General features: G+C 34.8%; 1 protein-coding gene and 1 long non-coding RNA gene across 3 annotated transcripts in view; both read left to right on the top strand.

The window, feature by feature from the left end:
• Window positions 1–12519, top strand: part of LOC133521522 (slit homolog 2 protein) — a 144494-nt gene that overhangs the window by 20210 nt on the left and 111765 nt on the right. The gene's annotated exons all lie outside the window — the stretch shown is intronic.
• Window positions 11348–12208, top strand: LOC133521521 (uncharacterized). The gene is made up of 2 exons (XR_009799911.1): window positions 11348–11788; window positions 12077–12208. It is a non-coding gene; the product is annotated as an uncharacterized LOC133521521 (long non-coding RNA).

Below are 12519 nucleotides of genomic sequence, written 5' to 3'. Positions count from 1 at the left end.
GTCCAGTGCACGAAGGGGTGTTATAATTCAAAGCCTGCAATCTGCTTTCAGGTAACTTTACAATTACATTGGAGAGCGCATTGGTAACCATCCTGGATTTCCTGAAATCAGTACTTTTGTAATTTCTAGAATCGGGTTTATTCGATGAGTGTTGTATTTTGATAATTAAAGAGTGTGACTTTCGGTGATATTTGGTTGTATTTATACGATGATTGAATTGATTGATTTCTAGACGAAATGTGTCTATCTCTTTCTTTCATCAGTATTAAAATCCATGAGTTCGCTTTCACGTGATGTCTGTGCATAAGCAGTGTCGTGGCGTCTTGTCGTAGGACCAGTCGTTATTGTCTTACACTACATATAGGCCGTACATCTAACAAACCATTGACTGAAGGCCGGGAATTAGACATAGTAATTTAGTGCTATCATCATTTAACTTGAACCAGAGGTGTTTACGTCGTTATTTTTTTATTGAAATAAACTGGTTGCTCTGAATGCTAAACTACCCATAGATTTTTTATTACCGAATAAAACTCGCACTCAATGGCCGCCACCGTTAGAAAACGCCATTTTTCTTTATCCTAAGCCACAATCGGCCCATTTTGGCCGTTGAAGATCCGTTAGATTCTTTTCGACCAGGCTGCGTAGCCAACTTGCCAATCGTTAACGCTCCGTAGCGAACGAAACGCAACTGTCACTATCGCACTAATAAGGAAGAGTGATAGAGATGACTACGCTACGTTACGGAGCGTTAACGATTGGCACGTTGGCTAGGCACCCTGATCCTTTGAGCGTTACCTGGGCCATCCAATTATAGGTAGACGTTTGCCACAAAGCCGCCCAACGTATGCTTATTTCACAGCACAACCCTCACTCGTTCTCTCTATATGACCTAGCCAACGCAGTCTCGCTAGGTTCAGTTAGATACAATTAATATTTATAAATATTAATTAACGGTAGATTGTATCTGCGTATATCCTAATTACAAGTAGGTATAATACTGAATTAAGGCTGAATAGTTAATGATCAAACTTTGTTAATTCCATGAAGTTATATAATTTTCAACCAGAGACTGCGTTAATTAATGTACATACTCATTAAGCTTTTAATAAAAGCCAACATTGAAATCAAGGTTTTAGATTCAACAAAGAAAGTTTCTGCATTAAAAAGCTGCAAAGGCAAGTAAATACATACATTCAATTAAAACAAAAGGATTTCTTAAATTTATATTGGATATAACGTTTCATTTTATGTTAGTTGTGGGGACAATGATATGTAAAATAAAAGTTATCGAAAGTCATATTTACCACATAAAAATTGTAGTATTGTAAGCTGATTACCTCCTGGCTATCCTGTTTTATCTAATAAATTAAATTATTACTCTTATTAAAGAATATTTTGCTACTTACTCTTCATTACTTCTAACTATACGAAGTTTTACTTGTACCGTAAAATGGAGCTTCTTTGCCCCAATATTTGCTCCACTTTAAGGCCCCAATATTTGCTCCACTTAAATATTTTATTAGTATTATAAATATTTAGACTTATTGGTATTAAGCAGAACATCTTATCTAACACATTTTATCGGTCGACGTCATGAAATATTGTTTTATACACGGTGCTACATGAGGAAACCGAAAGATTTTGACAGTGTATTACTGATCACATTTAGAGACCAAAATGTCATATATTTTTTTCTGGATTTCGCCTAGTTTCAGAGTTAATACCAATGTAAAAACAAACATCTTATCGTAACTTAGTGCAAAACGCCTTTTTGATCGCGATGATGCCATTATATTGCGTAGTCTAAATATCCTTATTGATAGATGTCAAGAAGTGACAAAGTAACCTTTGCAATAACTAGTTTTTCCAAAAAAAAAACATCGTAAAAAAATATTTTCAGTGCCAGTTTTACCATAATATTAACTTTTTATGTACAAATACCATAAAAATTTGAAAAAAATACATAAAAAAACAAATTTTTTTGGCGAAATATTACTGAAACTATTATATAACAATTTTTCCTTTCTTTTGGCCTCAGAAGTACGTGGTTAAAATCTTTCGGGTTCCTCGTGAGCAACATGGCGACCGGCTAGCATGAGTTACGTTCTCGCGCGCGACTCCATACGTCTAGCGCGACTTCAAGTATGGACTTGCGCGCAAGAACGCTATTCATGCTAGCAGATATGAAACAACGAATAAGGACCAAAAGATACCCATTGTTTGGGGTATTTTCCTCCTACCTATAGTTTATTTAGGCACGCAAAGTTAACCCATTGTGCTCCAATTTAATAGGCACCACCATTAAAGAAACATTTAAATCTTCTCGGGTCAGAGGGCCTACCGCGAACCACGTTTAACGTGTTGCCTCTCTATCGCACTTGTAAATTCGTACGTAAGTGTGACAGGGAGGCAACACGTCGAACGTGGTTCGCGGTAGGCCCTCAGAGGTGTAGGATTAGAGCCGGTGTAGCTTTATTTGACGTTCATAAGCGCATTGTACTCGTAATACTTTATCTTTATTATTTTATGACTAAGATCGTCAACTGTTTAGGTATATAAATAATAATATAGAACTATATTAGGTATATTTGAATATATTAGATGTTAAGTCATTTTACTGAATTGGAGCATAGTTACCCAGCGGGAGTAAAGTAGCACCACTTTACGGCACAAGTTATTAAAGATGAGTTAATATTTATATAACTAGCTTCTGTCCGCGACTTCGTCTGCGTTGGATGATGATGATGATGATTGATATAAACTACCCTATGTATTTCCACGAGCCTTAAACTATATCCACGTGAAATACTCTGTTCAGCGGTTTAAGCGTGAAGAGGTAATGGACAGAGTTTCTTTTGTATTTATAATGTTATAGTTGGAATGAACTGAACATTCTTATTATAGTATTATTAAGACCATTATTTACAAGGGGTTTTATGTCCCTACAAAAGGCGAGACACGAGCATGTGACCCGAGCGCGGGCCTAAAGCAAACTTGACGAGTGTTTGTTTTTGTTTTCCTCCGCCAATCTCGCCTTTTTACCACCGTCGCAAAAAGAGCTTTGCATATAAACCAATTTACCGTATTATGCCATGTATGTGTAGCTTGGTAGGTTTAAAGTAAAACAGCCTAATTTAACTATGCATTAGGGTTAAACTTTAGTCTATCTTTCACTGGTATGCTGTCAAACACGCTAATGTCTCGTTAATCTTTATGAATTGTAAGATTAACGAGACATTAGCTTTCCTTAGCATAAACATATTATTATTATAATATAGTATAGTACTAGATATAAGATTGTATGTTGAGTATTTTCTCTGATACAAATATTTCATCAGTGTCACAGTTCTCTGACCAGTTTTGAACCTTGTTGCAATTAGATAAGGCCCAAAGACTGGTGAGGTAAGTGTGTTGCTGTTATTACATTACACAGTAGATTAAGGAAGAATGTTGAGTGCTACCGTTCGCCAACAAACTGTCACGCAGTTTGGCGAAAAAATTTGTAAAAAGAATTATGCTGTGTATTTCTTATTGTGTATTAAAAAAAGGTAAACAACGCTTACCTTACCTACTAAATCAACTCTAACTGAAAACCCAACCAATAAGATTCATATATAGCACATAAACACATAATCTTCTATCAGATACTTACCCTGATATAACCCATTCTATGTCCTTTCCCGAGATTCTAACGGTTAAAGCATAAAAAGGTAACAGACACACAGACAGGTATTATTGAATTTTTATATAATATTAATAGTGATACAAAAGATAGGTAAACACTGAACACAATAACACATATGAGTCATAAAACAAATATCTGCGTTCATCACCTTTGCCGGGTTTCGATTCGAAACTGGTGATTCGAAACTAGTCTCGATACCAGGTTAATAAAAATAATTCAATTCATTTGATACCTGAACAAACGCCATTTGCGAAATCCATCGGCTACTCGACGCCTACGACGAGAACACCGAAAATGGGGTAAAATAGGAGTAAATAGAATTGTAAGGGGAAAGAAAAAGATTTACAAGCTCATCTTATATTCAGTAGCGACCTAGTTGAGCTGCGAGCTCTCTGGTCCGCCCGATGGGTCCCTCGTGTCATTAGACGTATACCGACTTAAGCAAATCCGGAAAGGAAAGTTTATATGCCTCTTTATTGTTGTTCATTTTGTAGGCCCATGTTGCAGAGAGTACGTATACCCAAGTTCTTTTACTTTGGGCGCTATTTGATTAATCACTATCAGATTAGCCTACCTTTTATTTATATTTATAATTTGCAATGATCACTTGCTGCATCTAAGAAGGATTTTGGAACTTAAAATTAAGGTTATTTTAACTTATTAAATCAGTATTGTCCAAGAATAAGAGGTCAATTAGCCCCTACTAGAAGAAAAAAAAACTGTATAGAACCAAAGAGAATTTGAAATAGAGGTGGATTGTCAAAGAAAACTTTGTAGTCACAGTAAATTTACTGCCAACTTTCGACACATTATAAACTTTTGGAACGCCATTTGACTTTGATTCTTATTCTTTTACTTATATGGTAAAGTTAAATGTCAAAAAGTAGCACCATCTAATAGAGCATAGGCCAAAGGTTATGCCTACGTTATGGCGCCATCGCTCGAAAGTATGCCGCCATACCAGTAGAGGCAGTAAATTTACTGTGGCTACAAAGTTAACTTTGACAATACACCTCTATTTCAAATTCTCCTTGATAGAACTGCACTGACTTTTGTGACAGTTTAACCTAGACGGTTTTTCAAATACGCTTAACGATTTAAGGGAACTTGTGTAATACAGTGAAAAACTCATTATTGAGATTAGCTCTTCTGACTAATGGACACATTATTCTCCATTAGTGAGAAGAATTAGAATTCGTCTTAAATTTCCCGTTCATACATAATAAATTCAATTAAGTCCAACGTCCAACTTGATATGCGAATATCTTCGCATATAGTATGCAAAATAGAAGTTAGTATTAATAATACAAAGTTTCGACGGAGTTAAGAACAAAGGGAACCTATCCGTTTTGAACTAATAACAACGAATTGTCACGTACTGAGTTAGACGTTTAGGTATTTATTACGGAATCGAAACACGATTATAATAACGATTCGTGACATAGGTAATTACAACCCAAATCCATTAAAATTAAATAACGTGAATCATACGTGCTATTAAGGAAATTAATAGAAAATACTAAATTAGTGAAATATCCAAATTATAAAGTGATTAGGTACACGCGTAAACATTTCATGTTTGAAGATTTTATGAGAGTTTTCTTATTCAGGAAAATTCGGTATATAACTTTTATATTAAAGGCAAAATTGAAAAATTCACCACTTCCGGCAGAATATGAACCTGCGACGCTTGGAAAACGTCCCATTTCCAAATTTCCTTTTTTTACCATTTTCCTTTTATATAAAAGTTGTAATATCGCTCGCAGAAAAAACAATTGATTTAATCCTGTACATTTCAAAACGCACGGGCACAACATAGGAATTTGAGCCAACAAATTATATTAAATGATAGTTCCATTAAATATTGATTTGGAAAATTCTTTTCATATTCGCAATCTGCATGCCAATATGCTTCAACTGAAATTCAAACTACGCTTCGAACATGGAATAGTATTTTTCCGCATTAATGTAAAATAAATGTGAAATGCTGTTCCAAGTTCAGGTAGAAAGACAAGTATATTTACCCAACGAAAGTTGTAGGACGCAAATATATTATTTACCCACGTCCTCAATTTTCGAAATGTGAACTTTAATTTGCATAGGATTATGTTGTTTTTCTTGCAAACTGTATCGATGAATGAATTTCTTTCAAAAACTCTTATATTCAACAGAAGCAGCGGCTTTAATTTTTAATTTATCATATATGCAAATTTAACTCAAAATGTGAGACTTACAGCTTTAGACTATGGCATGAATAGACATTTCAAATATGACTCGCTTTTTATATATGAGGTTATGAGCCCTTTAATTTACTTTTTGCTATTGATTTAGTAAAAATATCAACGAAATGAGAATACTTGTATCAAAAAATAACATAGACATCATTACGTGCTTTGCACACTTGTACAGTCACTTACAATTTCAAACACGTTATTACGTTTTTTAAATCAACGAAACTTATTAAAATGAGGTGGTTTCACCATGTCCTAATTTCGTTTCTCATATGTCGTTTTGAGGTTTCATATAGCTGATTTGAATGGTTATTAGGACAATAGTAACAGACCGACCTCAAGATAGAAGACCTTCTTTTGTAGCTGCGGGGAAGCGAGCCAGCTTCAACCACTTTGAGGTAGATACGCACGTGGTGGGAGGCCTAGACCACACGCCTCGCCTCCAGACAGCAACCAGCCTCTTCTGGTAAAGCGAGCCCGCTTCCCCCCAGGTATAAACAAAGGTCCACTATCTTGAGGTCGGTTCTCATGTTTATAATTTAAATGGCATCTGCGCCCAGCTGCTAATAGAGGAAGAAGATACATTTTAGCGACAAATAGTTTAATATACTTAAAGTTCTTTTAAGATTCTGGTGCATAAAAATTGAGTATTATATATTTAGCTTTTAATTTTGAACCTTATGTGTGCTAACTAACTGAGCTTTGTTCAAGTCAAATGGTGTCAAGCTTATCTACTTTTAAGACAAGGGTTCATACAAGTGGCAAAATGTATATTTTTTGTATAACATTTAATTTGACGATCGGTCTGGCCTAGTGGGTAGTGAGTGACGTGGGTTTTTTTTTTGACGGAGTGGGAATGCATTTACGCATGGTGTGTGGGACTCGCCACTCCTTTCCCCTCTCCTGGCAAGAGGGGGGGGGGGAGAATTTGGCCCTAACCCTAAGTTTGTAAAGATATTAGTTTTTTTAAATTATTAATTTTTAAAAATTTCTGTTTTTATTATTATATTGTGAAATAAGTAATGTATGGGTCTTGTTATCCGACATAAATGATTAAATGAAAATTAATTTGTTTCACTTCATAGTTTATCCTTCAACAAGGTTTCAGACACCAATGTGGTTTAATTAATTTTGCATTGAACACCTTACTTTATTTTGGTTGGTTTTTTCATATCTACATCAACTCAGACAGCCAGGCTGCTCTGCTGGCACTAGAATCCCTTGAGTCAAACTCAAAACTAGTCCAGAACTGTAAAACAAACCTCAATGCACTGGCAAACTCCAACAAAGTCACACTTAGATGGGTACCAGGGCACTCCGACATTAACGGAAACGAAGAAGCGGACGAACTTGCTAGAAAGGGCGCAGACACACCCCTGGTCGGCCCAGAACCGTTCTGTGGAATCACAAAACGGGATGCATATTCACTGCTCAGCAATTTAGAAAAAATAAGGGCAAACGATTGGTGGAAGTTCGTAAAAGGACAAGAACACTCGAAAGCTCTAATCAAAGGGTTCAACAGCAAAAATGCTAGGGAGCTTCTAGGGCTCAAAAGACACAAAGTCTGCGCGGTGACCAGAATTTTGACTGGACACTGTAAATTGAACAAACACATGTTTCAAATCGGAAAGAAACAAGACGCGACATGCAGGTTCTGCCATGAGTCAGAGGAGACTGCAATGCACATTCTCTGCTCCTGTGGACCACTAATGTCAAAAAGAAGTACCCACCTAGGGCGGCACGTATTGCAACCCTATGAGGTACAGAACATTACGGCCCAAAGAATCTGGAATTTCCTGGATTCAACGGGCATCAGTAATGAACTTTAAAGGGCTGTCACAATAGACCAATGCCTGGTCGACGTGGCATTCAAAGGCCCACAAACTACAATAATAATAATACTTTATTTTGCAGAAATTAACAGATCCATCCATTTAAATTTATTATTTAAGATTCCTTTATCGTCATACAAAAATGTCACTAATTTTAGGTTCAATTTTCTCATGTATAACACTAACATTTTTCTTCAATACTCAACCATAGAGATCTTTTAGCAAACACGAAAATCTAAATCTTAAATCTCGTACCGTACAGAGACACGAATTGGAATTTTTTTTTTAGTAAAATGAGAAGGCGAACTTGCAAAACTTTCAATTCTGCTTTGTACAGCGGCTATAATGATATTCATGGATATAAATTTGCAATCACTTTAGTATTCTGTGAATATTGTCTCCACTTTACTTCACAGCCGTTTGACAATTGCGTCTCTTTTCAATATCACCTACATCTCGATTGAGTTCGCGTTCGAAATTAGACTTAAATTATCTTAAACAAAGTTGAGTTTTGAGGTAACTCTAAATCTGAAACGGGCGTTTTTGAAGAACCCTCCAGTTCGGAGGGCGGCGACGGTTGGTTCGTGACCTGCCTTCAGATGTCTTGATGACCTCAATGTAAAGGCCGAGTTGCATAATTCTAGAACTTATTATAAAAGGTATAAATAAAGTTACTTATATAACATCACTTCCACCAGTTTGGGACTTCAGCTAGTTAAGTTAGATATTATTTACCTAGAATAAAAATAACCTGAAAGCTTTTTTTTTAATTGGAAATAATCTATTTCATAATGAGTTGATCCTTTTGACTTGATTTGATTGATTTAAGAAGGCTAGTAAATTAAATTTTTAATGAAAAATGTTGACTTGAAACGCCGTTTCGCCCCCAAACTTTCTAAGTTTTACTATGTGCTGAAGTTGGCATCTCGTATAAATCAAGGATTCTTAATTTGTTTCTCCTATTTAATTTATATATTTTTATTGTTTCCGTATTGTTTTGATTTTTAATTAGTAGACATACTATAATTTTATTAAAAAGCCTTACTATTACTCACTGTACCGGCTGTAGCCTGTAACAGGAGCAATAAATTAAACCGTGGGCTGTACTCCTCAAACTGACTAACATTTATTCAGCAACAATACCATACAAATACTCTTTACAGTACATATGGCGCTACTTTACCGCACTAGTGCGATAATTAGCACATTACGTAACTATGTCGAAAATTTAAAGGGCCATACGTAGTGCAAAAGCGTTGTAAAAAATGATATTAGAAACCTCAATATCACTTTTGAAGACCTATCTATGTATAAAATATTTTTTTGAGTTTCAGTTCTAAGTATGGGGAACCCTCAAAATTTATTGTTTTTTTTTTTTCTATTTTTGTGTAAAAATCTTAATGCGGTTTATAAAATACAGCTAATTACCAAGTTTGAACAGTATAGCTCTTATAGTTTCGGAAAAAAGTGGCTGTGACATAATCGGACAGACAGACGGACATGACGAATCTATAAGGGTTCCGTTTTTTTGCCATTTGGCTACGGAACCCTAAAAAAAGTCATTGCTTATATCCCTAAAAAATAAAATTACGCATTTTAGAAACAAATTTCATGCATTTAGCTTTTGTGCATAAACTGTTTCAAATTTTAAAGTGCGTTTTGTCCTATTTTCGTGCTTTTTTTTTATCAAGCTAAAGTAAAAAAATCAGGATTCGAATCGCTGAAGTCCCTAGAAAAAATCCTCAAGATTGCTAAATTTTTGGGCAATCGTATTGTTAATTAAAAGAATCAGGTGTTACTTTGCGGAAATCCATGCTAATTAAAGCAAGAAATATTACTTTGCTAATCCGCGAGAAAATAACGTGTTAGTCAATCAGTGCTAACCCGTTATACTTACTTGCGTATAACACCGGACTACTAAGTCCTTAGGTACTTGCTTTACCTGAGAATCATAATTTTGATATTTTACATGTTTGCGAGAAAGTATTGCGTTTGAGTGTTCTGGAACAGTTGGAAATAATTAGGTACAACAATAGGGGGATAATTCTTAACGCACAGTTGAATGTTGCGTCATCGCAGTTATTACGAATTTTTCTATCTCACTCACACTTGCACAGTAGGGAGACTGGTCAAGGTATAAATATGGCCGACCATTCTAATATTAATATTTCTTGCTTTAATCGTATTGTTAACTAAAAACGGGACGATTTTTCAAAAACTCTGCTGTCTGAAGCTGCGGCACCTTAAGTTCGGTATCGATTTCGAGTAATAAAAACTACTTAAAATAAAATATTTAACTTTTTTTACATTTGACATAAGCAATAAAACAAATAACAAAATAAATAAATAATTAGCTTATTTATGAATTATACAATTACTCTTGACCCATTTAATATTATTTCTTACTGCCCTAAAACAGGCAACAAGCAATAAACACTCGTTTATGGTAAACCTTATCGAATAAGATAAGTGTAAACAATGCATAGGAATAAAAATAGCGTTTCGTTTCATTTTCTGCAAATAATTGTCATCTTGACTAGGCCCCCTGCAAATGGTCTGTTACGCGTTAGTATTTATAAGTATGTAAGGCACACAATAAATAAGCTCATCGCCTTAATTAGGATGGATGTAATCAGCGATGTAATAATTATGATAACATTGTTATACATGGATCCAAATGTTTTCATTATGACCATAAAATATTTCTGCAGCGTATGCCTAACCTGTAAAAAAATAACAATATGGCGGACGAATGTTTGAAATGTCACCGTATTTAGGAATTATTTCGCTTACAATTTAGTTTTATCTTCACATGTGGGATGAAAAACATTGTGTGTAACTCCGGTGGTAAGAATATTGCAAACTCGTGTCTTTAATAAACTTTTAATTAACGCACTCAATTCCAATGTTTCACTTAACCCCCCCCCTCGTTGCACAATTAATTATTGTCATCTAGCTTATTCTTATGCTCTTAAAATTAGTATTTATGGAAGAGTGTATAGGATGCGTAATATACGTAATTTTTATGCTATTGTTAATAAAGTTAAATTTATTACCTTAATAACAGAGGTCACCTTGGTTATACACTTAATCGGATAAGGCAAGTTTTAATAAACATATGACAACCCTGACCATTACCGGTGACATTTTAGTTGTGCAACCCTGCCCGGGCGTCTCTTTATGCAAAAATATCCAACTGCAGAGCCGATGTACAAGCTCTGTCGTTTTTGACAGCTGCTTGTTATCCGCGCTGCTATGTGATTTCTGCCATTTGAAGCTTTTGAGACATTTCTGCTAACAAACGTGACTGAAATGCTGATTTTTGATGGGATGTTCCGTCTATTATATTTCGTCACTTCATTTTTCAGATATAATTTTATATTAACCATGTAGTTTCCCTATTGTACAGATAGCATCGCACACATTTAAGAGTAACTATTATTGATTAAAACTGTGAAAAACAACTTCCGCCCACTTCCGCTTACTGGTATAGAACAGTCAGCATCAAAAGTAGCGGATCAAATAACGTTTCATAAGTATCTACCATTTTATAACAGCTTACCAATATGTGATGTCTTTAATATAGAATAACTAAGGGCCAGTTGCACCAAACCACCTGCTAACGTAAGCACAGTTCGCTAAATTTTAACGCTTACGTGGGGGTCTTAACGTTTGCTAAATAAAATGCGTTGCACCAACTATAAAATAACAGAATGTCGGCGCTAATCGTGTGGCCATACTATGAACGCGTTCCTACCAAAAAATTTATGGTAGAAATATTTTTTCATATAGCAACCCAGTCATAAATGTCAAAGTTGTCAAATTTTTCAACAACGAGAAGACTTGTAGGCGCGAACTAGTTTCTTTTCAGGTTTTAAATCTAAATATTACACAATTTATGCCATGCCAATCTTGAATATATTTATGATTATATTAATGGCACATTAAATTAAAGTGAAACTGCTGACTACGATTGTTCAGTGTCCAAGTGCTTTCCAAGCTGCAAAACCGAATCAAACAAGGAGCTGCATTGCTCGGTAAGTTATCTTATTCGTTTAATACGTATCCCTAACTACTTTCAGAGCCCTAAGCACAAGGAATTACCTACGCTACCTACAAATACCGACAGTTGGGGCAACATTTCCAATTACATATATTGTTGACACAATAATACATAACTGTTAGTTCTGTTAGTAGCAGATATTCTAGTTACTTTTGTACTTTAATTTAAACCTGCTTGATCTAAGCATTTTCTTTTTGCCAATGGTTGAAACGGATCACAATATATTTTTATGCACAATAATTTCATGTTACTTTCTTTTCAGGTTTGATATACACCATTTGATATGAAATACAGGATGAAAGTTACACACAAGTGAATCGATTCAAGAAATCAAAGAATCATACACTAGATTAACTGGAAAAACTTGTTGCGAAAAATAAAGTATTATAAATGATATCTGAATTTAATTTATGATAATAAAATACATTTTTAGTTACCTTATCTTACTTTATTTTCTATCTTACACTAAATCCTTTTTAGGTAGTGACTAATGGAGGTAAAAGGTTATCCGGAGAGAAATCAACAACTCATTGACATATAATATATTATTTCACAATTATATTTAAGTGCCTACTTATTATATTTTCTGTCATACTGGTGACTTCACTTGTTTATTCCAACTATTATTAATTTTTTTCTTTATTGGGGTGATCATGATATAAATCATTTATGAAACATGCATGGGCTGTTGAAAAACTGGTATGG

This window comes from Cydia pomonella, chromosome 9, assembly GCF_033807575.1.
Source record: "Cydia pomonella isolate Wapato2018A chromosome 9, ilCydPomo1, whole genome shotgun sequence".
NCBI classification, from domain to species: domain Eukaryota; kingdom Metazoa; phylum Arthropoda; class Insecta; order Lepidoptera; family Tortricidae; genus Cydia; species Cydia pomonella.
Note: the sequence above shows the minus strand (reverse complement) of the source record. Positions and strands in the feature narration are given on the sequence as shown.